The following is a 13,594-nucleotide window of genomic DNA, read 5'->3' as shown; positions in this document are numbered from 1 at the left end:
TGAGATTGCCCAGGTGCTGCTGCTCCTTGGGGTGAAGGGCCTTGTGTTGGTCCTAGAACTGAAGGGGCCTTAAAAAAGCAAACAAAACCTTCATCTGGCCCAGGGCTCTGACTTGTGAGACGTCAGAATTGCTCAGTTCCAGAATGAGGAGGACGAGTCTGAGGTTCTCCCTAGGGCCTCGGGGACCTTGTCTCCTGGTGCTGCTGCCCCCGGCCCCAGGCCCCAGTTCACTGTGGCCGCACAGCCCGTCGTGCACACAGGGGCACTGCTCCCTGGGGTGGACACCCATAGAGCATGCAGGGAAGGAGAGGAAAGGGTCTCGACGTCTGCCGGCCAGAACGTCCTGTCTATGCCAGCGGCGCTGGGCCTGCCCTCGCTCGCCCCTGCAGCCCGTGGAGGACAACGGGGCGGGGGATGCAGGTGTCTGGGAGCCAGGACCCTCTGGCTCCGGGGCTTCGTGTGGAGTTTTAGAGTTGGATAGGCCTGGATTTGAATCCTACCTCGCCTGCTTGCTGGCTGTGTGACTGTGGGTGAGTGTCTTAACTTCTCTGAGCATGGGTTTCCTCACTTGTGGAGTGAGCATGGCTAAAACTCCCACATGGGGTTACCAGGAGGCTTATGCGAGTGTACTGCGTGCTGAGCGCCTGGCCCTTGGTGTGCATGCTTGTGCAGAGTCACACTTACGGAGTTTGGATTGTTGTGTCACCAGCACTCTGTCCCTGTCACAGGCCTGGAGCTGCAGGGAAAGGGGAGAGGACAGTGGGACAGAGCCTCCCTCTCTGCCCTGGTGGCAGCCATCCCAAATGAGCAAACGGCCCTCAGTGGGGCGTGGGGAACAGAATCTCTTCCTGGCTGGCTCTGGCCGGCCAGCCCCGGGCAGCTGCCTGTTCCCAGATCTGGGGTTCCAGGCTGGGTGGCTGAGCCTGGTGGGTCAGGAGGGGCCTGGGCAGCTGACAGAGCCTCCGGGGGTGTGCGGGGTGGGCTCGGAGGCCAGCTGCAGCCCTGGAGTGGAGCAGTGCCAAATCATACTTTAACCCATTCTTTTCCTGTGGGATGGTTGCTCTTCTAGGCCCTGAAACGGCTCCCGTTCTGTCTGGGTTGCCGCACTTGCCTGTGAGCCCCTGTGAGGCCGGGGCTCCGTTACGCGGCGCAGGGGCTGTGCGTGGCCTGTGAGGCGTTCAGCTGGGCCTATTTCAAAATTCGGAATGATTCCCAGAAACATTTGGGTCTCTGGCTTCCCTGGAAAAACTAGATCAAACCCTCTGAACATACTCTGGGGGGCAGCGTTGGTTGGGCTAGGGTAGAGTGGGGTCATTCGCAACCCAGGGGTCCCCCCACCCCAGTATTTATTTCTGGTACCTGCCTGGTTCCTCTGCCATCATTTGAGATCCTGTCAAGGTCAGCTCTAACCTCCTCTCCTATCCTGTCCTTGAATCGCTCGGGTGTTTCTCTACCTCTGCTTGGTCCCCTCCTGTGCTGGCAGCCTCACTACCTCCCAAGTGGACCTTCCCTCATGGCCTCCGCTGATAGAACCCCTCTGTTCCTTCTTGACATCTCCCTGGAGAGACTTGCACTGGTCGGTCCCAGTGTGATCCCTCGAGGCCACTAGCAAGCTCCGCCGTCTTCCCCTCTTGACAGCCCTTCAGATGCCCGAAGGCGGCCCTGGGGCCCTGAGTCTGCCCCTCTGGGCTGAACCGTGTGGGTTCCTTTACTTCCCAACTAAGATTGGTTTCCGGACCCCTGGTACCCTGATGCCCTCCTTGGCCATGTCCTTGTGGGTTCATGAGCTTCTCGCAGCCTTTCTGGCACTGCCCTGTACCTCCGAGGGCATGGGACCCCAAAAGGGAAAGTGTCAACACATGGAACGTGTCCAGAAATGCCCGCTACCCCAAAATACCCATGGCATTTCTGAGTGGGGCATTATGGGTCGGTTTTCTTTTTCTTTTTTTTTTTCATTTTTTTTTTATTTTGGCATATTATGGGGGTACAGATTTTAAAGTTTCAATAAATGCCCTTCCCCCCCTCCCCCCACAAGTCTGAGTCTCCAGCATGACCATCCCTCAGATGGTGCGCCTATCACTCGTTATGTATGTATATACCCGCCCCCCCTCCCCAATACTCTATTACTGTAGTACCTATGTGTCCACTTAGGTGCTGCTCAGTTAATACCAGTTTGCTGGAGAATATATCTGGTGCTTGTTTTTCCATTCTTGGGATAATTCACTTAGTAGTATGGGTTCCAGCTCTAACCAGGAAAATATAAGATGTGCTAGATCACCATTGTTTCTTAGAGCTGAATAGTACTCCATGGTATACATATACCACATTTTATTAATCCATTCTTGGATTGATGGGCACTTGGGCTGTTTCCACAGCCTTGCGATTATGAATTGTGCTGCTATAAACATTCGAGTGCAGGTGTCTTTTTTGTAGAGTGTCATTGGATCTTTTGGGTAGATGTCCAGCAATGGGATTGCTGGATCAAATGGTAGATTCACTTTTTTTTTTTTTTTTTCGAAGCCTACGGCACCCGGTATTCCCAGGCGGTCTCCCATCCAAGTAGTAACCAGGCCCGACCCTGCTTAGCTTCCGAGATCAGACGAGATCGGGCGCGTTCAGGGTGGTGTGGCCGTAGACGGTAGATTCACTTGTATAGCTTTAAGGTATCTCCATATTGGTTTCCACAGAGGTTGAACTAGTTTGCAGTCCCACCAGCAGTGTAGGAGTGTTCCTCTCTCTCCACATCCATGCCAGCATTTGTTATTTGGAGACTTTTTGATAAAGGCCATTCTCACTGGAGTTAAGTGATATCTCATTGTAGTTTTGATTTGCATTTCCCTGATGATTAGGGATGTGTCCACCTTTTAAAAATTTTTCACCTACAATTGGGGAGATTAAAAAAGGTAACAAAACAAAGGGCTTGGGATGAAGCCACTTTTGCTAGTGATGGTGGTTGCCTGGGCCAGGGGCGAGGAGGGGGCAGGAGGCCCGGGATGGGCCCTGCCTCGGGGCAGAGCCTGCTGCGCCGAGGTGTCGCACACCGGGAGGGCGAGGGCGAGGGGAGGGCGAGGGCGAGGGGAGGGCGTCCACTTATCCGGGGATCTGGGCAGGCTTCTTGGAGAGCAGAGGTCAGGTGGGGCCTCCAAGACAGAGGGGGCATTTTAGGTGCCAGAAACAGCAATAGCAAAGGAGGCGGCAGGAAAGCGTGTGCCTGCCAGGCAGGAGGCTGGAGCTCCTTCCCTCTCGTGGCTGGAGCATCCACTGGGAAGGGTGCTGGGTCGGGGAGCAGAGGGGCTGGGCCAGGAGGCGGCGGGCCTGGGACACAGAGTGAGGCCCGGGAAGGCTGTTGAGAAGGTGCTGGGCACGTGGCAGGGTGACTGTAGTTGTGATAGTGGCAGGGTGCTGTCTCTGGAGTCAGCTGGGTTGCATGCTGCTTTTCCGTTTTGTAGCCGTGTGACACTTCATTTAACGTTCTCGAGCCTTGGTCTTCTCATGGGAAACGGGTAGGATGGATGTGAGGATTGAATGAGCCAATGCTCAGAAAATGCTGAGCCCATGCTGGCCCCAAGGGTCACCCTGATGCTGCCCTGCTCTCTGGTGCAAGCCTTTATTGTCTTGCTGGATGCCGGAAGCCCAATACTGAGGTTATCCGGCACTGACAACTGCCTAACAATGGGTGGGCGCTATTATGCCCCCATTTTACAGATGTGTACACTGAGTCTGAGGCTCAGGACTAAAGTCCAGGCCTGCTGAGCTTATACCTGACTCTTCCCACTACCCTGTCCCACCTCTTAGGAGGTTTGGGGATGAGGCACCTGCCCTGAGGGGTTGTGCCTGACCTGATGCCTTTCCACGGCATCTTTGGTCTCCAGAGAACATTTCTCCAAGGGCTTTGCCCAACAAAGACTGGCTGCAGGTGGGAGGGGAGTGTATTGAAGGGGCGCTGGCCCTGGGGGGGGGGGCCCTTCCTGGCAGGAGCCAGAGTGCTGGCATGGCAGGTGAGCAGGGCGCCTGTCTTTGGGGTGGGGTTCCTGGGCTGCGGCAGCTGGCACAAGGGCTACAGGCTGCCATTTTTCCTGGCCCTCAGATCTCTCTGGTGCCCGCTCAGCCTGGGTGGCTGTGGCAGGGCTGGGCGGGGCTCAGAGTGACTCCTCTGCCCTAGGAAGCCCTGAGGCTGCCAGGTGCTCAGCCTGCAGAGGGGCGCTGGGAGGGGGGTGGCCGCTGGTGACCTCTCCGCCGTGGGAGGAAGTGTCTGACTTCTCAGGGCCTTGCGTGTCCCCACAGACACTGGAGCCTGCCGTCAGCAGTGGCGGTGCGGCCGGGGCGTAATAGCAGCCAGGAAGGCTCCGGCAGGCCTGGGGAAGGAGCCCTGGCCCTGCCGTGCAGGCCAGGCTGGGCGCTCACGTGTGACCCTGTGAGCACATCATCTCTCGGGCCTCAGTGTCCTCCCCTATGGCACACGGTGCCGCCCGTCCTGACCCAGCATACTCGAGAATCAGATGTGATTCTTTCTAGGTGTGCAGGTGTGTCAGACGCAGCAAAGCTCCGTGCAAACGCCTGTGGCTTTGTTTGTTGAGAGGCCATGGCCAGCCTGGTCTCATGGTCTCAGGCCATGAGGCCGCGGGGCACCATCTCCTGGGCTTTCACTGCCCTGGCGCCGTGCTCTTGTGGCTCGTGCACGGTCTCTCGCCTCCTCACAGCACCTGGGCGGGCTGATGAGCGAACCGGGGCCCAGAGTGGCGGACTGCAGGCCCGCTGCACGGGGCCAGCGTGGAGCCTGCCTCGAAGCGGGGTCTGTCTGAGTTCACAGCCTGAGCTCTCAGCCGTTGGGGGCCTGGCCGGGAGAACTCACAGGCCAAATATTAAATACACCCAGTGAACTTCCTTGTAGAAGCATGAGCAAGAGTGGAAACTGAGGCATGCTAGGCCCGAGGGTCGGGTGTGGGGCAGGACCAGGGCCCCTGAGCTTTGCTCTGTGTGGCTGAGGCCCCTCTCTGGCCGTCCTTGGGGCGAGGAGTCTGTGAGCCCCGGGAATGGCCCCACTTTCAGACCATCTCCAGCCACATGGCTGCAGACCACCGTGGGCCTCTGTGGCCCCTTCCTGTCTTAGTTTCCCCAAGGGCAGCAGAGCCGTCGGGGCACACCCCCAGACCGGGTAAGGGGACGGGGTGCCGCCTGCAGGGGGTGGGGTGTGGGCAGAGCTTTGGCACGCGTGTGCCCTGTCCTCGCGGGAAGGACTTGGGGTGGGAAGGGAGGCAGGTGGGCTGCAGGCTGGGGCCCACAGCTGTCAGCGGCGGGCCTGGTCCGCGACCCTGGCGCACAGGGCGTGGCACGTAGAGGAGGATGGGCTTTCCTGCTCACAGCCGTCCGAGGCTCCCCTGCGGCCTGGCTGGCGCTCCTGGGTGGACACTGCGGCCCCAGACGCCCGGCGCCCCCCAGCAAGGAGCAGGCCTCAGGTGCCACGCGCCCTTTGGACAGGGAGTCGGCGTGCTTCTTCTGGCTGCGAATGCCGCCCAGAGGTGCCCATCCTCCCCTGGGAGCCGGGCTGTGCCAGGAGGGGAGGAGGTGGCAGCCAGGTGCTCGCAGGTGCAGAAGGAGACCCAGCGGCCTTGGGACCGTTCTCACCCCACTCCTGCTTCCCCGCAGTGCTTCTCCCACCGTCGTGGGGGGTCTGGAGTCGGTGACCTGGCGTGGTCTTGGTTTCACTGCCCACAGCTGTGCGCCTTGTCCACTGACGCCTCTCCGAGGCCTGCCTGCCCGGCCCCGGAGGCTGGCGCCGTGCGGACGCAGAGCACGCTGCGTGGCCCGGCCCCGCCGCTGCGCCCAGCAGCTTTCCAAGGGCCCCGGGCCGCCCCCAGCAGCCGGCCAGATGTCTTCCTCGGGGGGTGTCGGGAGCTTCTCCGTGTGGGTGTCCTCGAGTGATGTGTGGGCTGCTGTGTTTGATCGACGGGAGCCAAACTGAGTTCCTGGTCCATCTCGCCACCACCCGAAGCAGAAAGTTAAATAAACGCAGCCAAGTGTCATCACAGGACTCCAGGAAAGTGCGCTCAGTCCCCACGGGCGGCAAGTGTCGGCCTTGCAGGGCTGCGGGCCAGACCGCTGTGGCTGGGCGGGAAGGGCCCCGTGTGCCCACCCAGGACGCGCCCTCCTAGGGCTTCGTGCCAGCCGCAGGCATCTTGCCTTCAGCGACACCCCTCCCCCGCCTGCCCTTTCTGGGGCCTTGCCTTTCGGCCAGGCCTCCCCGAGGCCCCGTGTTCCTGGCCCGGCCTGGCGCTTGGCCCCAGAGCACAGCTGGTGGCGAGTCCCGGGCCCTTGGCGGGGAGTGCGCCGGCACTGGGGAAGCAGCCTGAGTCCTCAGGTGCGTTTCCACCCCTCGCTCCAGGCCGCGGGGCCGAGCCCTGTGCCAGGGGGTGTTCCCCCCCGCCCCTGGCGTGGGACACCCGGCCCTCGTTGATCTCACAGGGGTGGGGGCTCCTGGCGTTCCATACAGGACGGCAGCAGGGCACGCTGCGTCGGGCGGGAGTGACAGGGAGCACCCCATTCACCGCTTGCCAGACGCGCCCAGCACGTTCTGCCACGTTCCCCAAATGGGACATTTCACCGGAGGCCGCGGTGATCTGGGCGGTTGGGTGATAGGTGAATGGCTCTTCTTTCTTCGTACTTACACATTTGCTCCTTTGTCTGTTAGGAAAGTGGTACTGCTTTCTGTGGTCATTGTAATGGCTCTTAGAAAAGTTGCTCCTGGCACGTCAAATGTATGATTTCGTGAGTGGTGCTGCTTCGAGAGAAGTTTATGGAAGGAAGTGTTCAGCGACGCAGTGCCGGGCGGTGTGCTCCTGGCGGAAGTCTGGGGTGCCGTCCCCCCGGAGGCCCGCCCCGCGCAGGGGCCTGTGCTCAGGTAGACGGTCGTCCCGGGAACGCCAGCGGCTGCGTCGGGGAAGGCTCGCTTTTCTGGGACCGGCTGCCAGGTGGTGATGCTTGGCCCCTAAGGCCTTGCCCGTGTGCACGCCACGCATGGTGGGGGGCTGAGCGGGGGCACGTCTGTGCCAGTGAAATTTCTTCTCCCAGATCAGAGCTATTAAACCTACCAGCTCCCTAAGCAGTAAAGCGTTATGGTTGCCCCTGCCCCTGGGACTTCACATGCAATGACAGAACATTTGGAAATGGTCATTAGGCGTCATGCTTGTGGAAGGCCCGGGCTTTTAATGTGGAGGAGGCTGAGCACCCTGTGCACGTGCTGCCGCTGCGCTGTGCACTCACAGGGGTAGGACGGCGCGTTTTACACCGTGTTGCGTGTTTTACCACAGAAAGAAGTTGGAGGGAGAAGAGCAATACGTAAAAAGAAAACACAGAGGAGAAAGAGATGGAGGGCTGATCCCTGTGTCCAAAACCAGAAGAACTCCCACACACTAGTACACACGAACACACACCAGTACACACACGTACACACACTAGTACACGCACACATGCTAGCACACACTAGTACACACACTAGTACATACATGTACACACATACACACTAGTACACATGCTAGTATACACACTAGTACACACTAGTATACATACTAGTACACACACATACTAGTACACTATCACACACACTAGTACACACACTAGTATACACACTATCACACACACTAGTACACACACTAGTATACACACTATCACACACTAGTACACACTAGTACACAGACTAGTATACACACACTATCACACACCGTAGTACACACACTAGTACACACACTAGTACACACACACTATCACACACTAGTACACAGACTAGTATACACATACTAGTATATACACACTATCACACACACTAGTACACACACTAGTATACACACTATCACACACTAGTACACACTAGTACACAGACTAGTATACACACACTATCACACACCGTAGTACACACACTAGTACACACACTAGTACACACACACTATCACACACTAGTACACAGACTAGTATACACATACTAGTATATACACACTATCACACACACTAGTACACACACTAGTATACACATACTATCACACACTAGTACACACACTAGTACACAGACTAGTATACACATACTAGTACACACACTAGTATACACACACTATCACACACTAGTACACACACTAGTACACAGACTAGTATACACATACTAGTATATACACACTATCACACACACTAGTACACACACTAGTATACACATACTATCACACACTAGTACACACACTAGTACACAGACTAGTATACACATACTAGTACACACACTAGTATACACACACTATCACACACTAGTACACACACTAGTACACAGACTAGTGTACACATACTAGTATATACACACTATCACACACACTAGTACACACACTAGTATACACATACTATCACACACACTAGTACACACACTATTACACACACTAGTACACACACTAGTATATACACACTATCACACACACTAGTACACACACTATCGCACACACTAGTACACACACTATCGCACACACTAATACATATACGTACACACACTAGTACACACACACGCTAGTACACACACTAGTATATACACTAGTACACACACATACACGCACTTGTACACATATACTAGTACACACACTGGTACACACACACTAGTACACACAGACTAGTACACACATACACAGATCAGTTGTCAATAAGAGACTCCGTTTCCTCTGCTCGTGCTTAAAATAAACCACATGTGTAACAGGAACTGACATGTATTTGCAGTATGTTAGTACAGAGGATAAGTTGTTAAGGGGTCGTAAAAAGTATTAGTTTCTACTTTATGGTGCTTTTCTTCAAACAAAAGTGGAGAAAAGGAAGGAGTGGGGTGCCGGTGTCGCCCCTCTTCCTTTCCACCTGCAGCAGCAAACAGATGTGGTGACGCTCGGCCCCCACCCAGCCAGGGGCCGGGCCGGGCTGACGTGCCCGCCCTCAGGATGCCAGGCCCATTCGGCCGCTTCCGCCCACCCTTAGTGTGGGCGTGGGTGGCCCCTGCAGGGCCGGCGCCCTCCGCTGCGCAGCTGCCGTCGGGCTGGCCAGCTGGTGGCGAGAACCGGCGCTGCCACCAAAACAGGACGCAGGAGCCAGACCCCGCCGTAAACCCACGGTTATACGCTGCGCGTTTCTGGTTAGCGAGACCGTGCAGAGGTGACGGCGTGAAGTGAAATGTGTATGAAGGAGGACATTAACCTCAAGGAGGGACGGGATTAAGCAGGAGGGCAGCCCGGGAGGCTGGGCCCAGGCCGGCGGCTCCCCAGCAAGGGGGTTTTCAGGAAACAGCCCAGCCCTGCGTGGATTTGCGGGCGCGGCACAGCAGTCCTGTTGGCCGGCACTGTCGGTGGCGTTTCACTTGGTCTTCACAACGCACAGGGACTTTAGTGCCCCCATGTTACTGACATGGAGATAGACAGGCGGTGAGCCCACTGCCGGGGTGACCCAGCAGGCAGGCGGTGGGGTTTGAGATGGACTCAGGCGGGCACTCCCGAGACTGACCTGGGGGAGCTCAGAAAAGACAGTCATTTCAACCCGCCTTCCTCACGGGCTTCTGCTTCTCCGCCAAGGCGCGGCAGCCTGGGAGGCGCGGCAGCCTGGGAGGCGCGGCAGCCTGGGAGGCGCGGCAGCCTGGGAGGCGCGGCAGCCTGGGAGGCGCGGCAGCCTGGCAGGCGCGGCAGCCTGGGAGGCGCGGCAGCCTGGGAGGCGCGGCAGCCTGGGAGGCGCGGCCAGCCAAGGTCGAGCGCTGTTCTTGCGCTGGCTGAGAGGGGCAGGTTGCCGGGGTGTTAGCGTGTGAGCTTGGCAGCCGTGTGGTCCTGGCTTCAAATCCGGGCGCTACCTCCCGTTGCTTGTGTAATTTGGCTCAGTTTACAAAACCCGTTTAGGTCCTGGTTTCCCCAACTGTATGATGAGTGCCTTCCTTTGTAGGGCCAGTGGGAGGGTTCAGCGTACACGAGCTAACACGTGTGGAGAGTGCTGCTCAGCCTGCTCACTCCGTTACCTGATCATTGTCTTGGGGTCCCTGGTGTAGGCCGTCTGGTGCCAGGTGAGCTGGCCGGGGAGGGGAGGAGAGGCTGTCCCTCCGGGCGTGGGAGCACAGTGCAGGGCAGCGTGCTTCGCTGTGGGACCCTGGCTCCGCCTGCCAGGCACCTGGGCTCTGAGCCATGCACTTGGAACACGGCGACTCGCTGGTCTTCAGGGCTACCTTGCAGGGTTGCTACGTACAGAGAGGCTGCTGATTTGCACAGGCCACACAGCAAACCATGGCAGGTTAGGATTGATCGTAAGGCATCAAGTACTCCCTCCTGCAGATGGCGGCTGACTTTCGTCTACAGCTGGTGGGGGGTCAGGGAGAACTTCTTAGAGAGGTGAGCTTGAGCTCTGGGCAGTGTTCCTGACCAAGGGAGTAGGTGGCCCTGTAGCTGGAGCTCAAACCAGAAACTGGAAGTCCTGGGCCCGTGTCCATGTTTCCCTGCAGGCGGAATCTGAGGCGGTGCCAGCATGGGTTGGGTGGGCTCCTTCAGATTTCCTCTGGTATCTATTTCTTTGCTTAGCCAAATTTGATTTGGTTAGGTTTTTCTGAACCTCGTCTTTGAGGAGGAAGACTTTTGCTTGCATTAAAAAAGAGACTCAAAGTCTTTTAAGATTTCTGTCTATAATTGTCATTCTTCCTAAAATGGGATTTGCATATTAGAGTAAAAGGTGTCACCGTCTTAACTGTGGTTAAAGTAGAAACTCATCCTAGCTCTGGGCTGGTTTCCCTCCAGCCTTGTCCAGGGCTCTGACTGTGGGAGAGACGCCCCGCCCCTGACTGTGGGTTGTGGGTGGGGTGGTCCCTGTTGTCTGGGGCCTGCCCTGCCCCTCTTTTGTGTCTGCACTCTGTGTCCATACCGTTTCTTCTTGTTTCTGTCTTGTTCTGACTTTGGGGTTCATTTAGCATCCTCTGTCATATGGCAGCACATTCATTCATTTGTTCATTCACTCGCTCCTGTTGCAGCCCTTGAGGGGCACCACAGTGGATGACATTATCAGTGACTAGTGATCCAAGGTCAAAGCCAAACGTACCTTTCTCGTCTCTCTCACGCACCTGGCTTGTTAGGCAACCTGGAGGTGCTCGGTGCTTATTCAAGGACGAAATGGCCCAATGACTATTGGTAGTATGTCCCAAAAGCCTTTATTTATTTATTTTTTTAGACAGAGTCTCACTCTGTCACCGGAGCTAGAGTGCAGTGGTGCGATCATAGCTCACTGCAACCTCAAACCCCTGGGTTCATGTGAGCCTCCCACCTCAGCCTCCTGAGAAGCTGGGACTGGAGGTGCGTGCCTGCCACTATGCCTGGGTAATCTTTAAAAACATTTTTGTAGAGATGGGGTTTTGTTGTTGCCCAGGCTATTTTTGAGCTCCTATCCTTAAGTGATGTTTCTGCCTTGGCCTCCCAAAATGCTGAGATTACAGGCGTGAGCCATCGTGCCTGGCCTGGCACATTCTTTGTCCTAGCAATCCTGCTTCTGGGAACTAAATCCTAAGAAAATCATTGAACAGATTTGTGGCCATATACGATGTATGTGCATACGTGTTGCAGTGTGGATTCTCCTACAGTAGAAAATAGCTGGGAGAAGCCGAGGTGTCGAGCAACAGGGATTGGTTATTTGGAGCCTCCTATGATGGGACTCAGGCCATCATTAATAGTGATAGTATTGGCCTCTGTTTGGATGTATCGCTGCCTAACAAAATTAGGATACAGAGCTGTTTTTGTATCCTCACGGCTCTTTGGAAAGATGTAACAATGTATTTATACATGGGGAAAATTGTGCTTTTACTATCTTAATTTTAACTCACATGTATTTCCTAGTAGATTTCTACCTGTACATGGGTTACTTTATATCAGAAACTTTTTTTTTTTGAGACAGAAACTCACTCTGTCACCCAGGCTAGAGTGCCGTGGCGTCAGCCTAGCTCACAGCAACCTCAAACTCCTGGGCTCAAGCAATCCTTCTGCCTCAGCCTCCCAAGTAGCTGGGACTACAGGCATTTGCCACTATGCCCGGCTAATTTTTTTGTATATATTAGTTGGCCAATTAATTTCTTTCTATTTATAGTAGAGACGGGGTCTCACTCTTGCTCAGGCTGGTTTCGAACTCCTGACCCACATGCAGAGCCCAGGATCAGAGTGGATCGGGCGTCTTGCCTGAGACCTGACGGCCTGTAGGAGGCACAGGGAGGGGCGGTCCTGGGCCACCCTCTTCCAGGGCCCACTCCCTGCACCCCTACATTTCATAGCTTTGGGATTCCCTCCTCTACCTCGTCTGTGCAGCCAGACGAGCGCTGTTAGGTGACTTCTGGGTCACTTTTCCCGTAAGGACGGACCAACTTCCTTTTTGGAATTCTTGGACTCTTACCGGATGTCTTTCTGTCCTCCCTAGCTTGTGCAGACCAAGGCGAGGGGAGAGAGCGGAGACAGCGGCCCAACAAGATTCACGGGGATTCGCCAGGGGATCGGTTTATGAAAAATCTCCAATGGTGCCAGATCTTTCACAGGTGCTAGTTCTGAAGCCAGCGTTTAAGGGGCAAGTCACACATGGCCAGAATTGCCTGTAAAAATCTGTTGCGAAATCGCTGACTTGGAGACCCACTCACCATCTCTGGACGAGTCTAAGCGACAGTTTTTCCTCCAGGATTGGAATATGCTGCTTTTTGAAAAATCTCATTTCATTTATTTATTTATTTAAAGTGCTAGAGCAGGTAGAAGCAGACTTCTGGTTAGGAATCGAGTTGTCTAACACATACGTTTCTTTACGTGCCAGCCCCAGCCGTGCCATGGTGAGGTGCCCGTGTGTGAGTGCGTGTGGCGTGCAGGGTCCAGTCCCTCCTCTTGTCCTGACTTCAGGCTGTGTGCTTGTTGAGGACGATGGCAGGTGGTCTCACCTGTGCTGTCTAAATTGTTAAGTTTGTTCTCCTTTCAGCACGTGGTCAGGGCAGATCATGAGAGGTCAATAAAGGTGATTGGGATGTGACCCTGTCATGGTGTCGTGGCTCCTCCAAGGGTCTGAGCTTGGTGCTGAGGGGGCTGGCGTGGGGGCATTGGGTAGTTTTAGCATTAGCTATAGAGAGTCTTTGCTTTTCCATGCAAATAACTGCCCCCAACCCTACCCATTCCCCAGAACCCCCCCACCTGATGGGAGCCTGGAGAATGCGGGCTGGGCGGGTTTTTCTGCATTGACCTTGGTCGTGTTGCCCAGAAGCATGATTTCAGAGCTGGTCGTGAGCTGTAGCAAAAGGGTGGCCATGACTTTGTGCAAAGAAGTAGGCATTCACAGCTGTGGACCAGGACACCGTGCATGGTGGGCAGAGTGTGGGTTCGTATCAGCTTCCTCTCACCTTGCCCTTTGTGCAGTGCCCAACCTACACAACTATACACGATGGGCCTCCCTGCTTTGTCTATTTTTTTATTCCGTGAGGTTGCTTAGTAATAAGTCAGGAGCAGTGACACTCTGTTTCATGCTTGACGATGAGGTTTTGTGCTCTCGATGCCTCCTTTACCTGCCTTGGCCTGGCATAGGTGAGAGGGTTTCCCTGAGGACGAGCTGA

The 13,594-nt window shown here is 55.7% G+C and overlaps 1 protein-coding gene and 1 non-coding gene across 2 annotated transcripts in view; one reads left to right on the top strand and one right to left on the bottom strand.

Moving 5' to 3' along the window:
- ZNF423 (zinc finger protein 423) overlaps positions 1 to 13,594 on the top strand; it is a 313,414-nt gene that overhangs the window by 36,690 nt on the left and 263,130 nt on the right. The window lies entirely within an intron of this gene.
- Positions 2,519 to 2,637, bottom strand: LOC142862644 (5S ribosomal RNA). The gene has a single exon (XR_012913741.1). It is a non-coding gene; the product is annotated as a 5S ribosomal RNA (ribosomal RNA).

This window comes from Microcebus murinus, chromosome 20 (assembly GCF_040939455.1).
Source record: "Microcebus murinus isolate Inina chromosome 20, M.murinus_Inina_mat1.0, whole genome shotgun sequence".
Classification (NCBI taxonomy): Eukaryota; Metazoa; Chordata; class Mammalia; order Primates; family Cheirogaleidae; genus Microcebus; species Microcebus murinus.
This window is presented reverse-complemented; position numbering and strand designations above follow the sequence as displayed.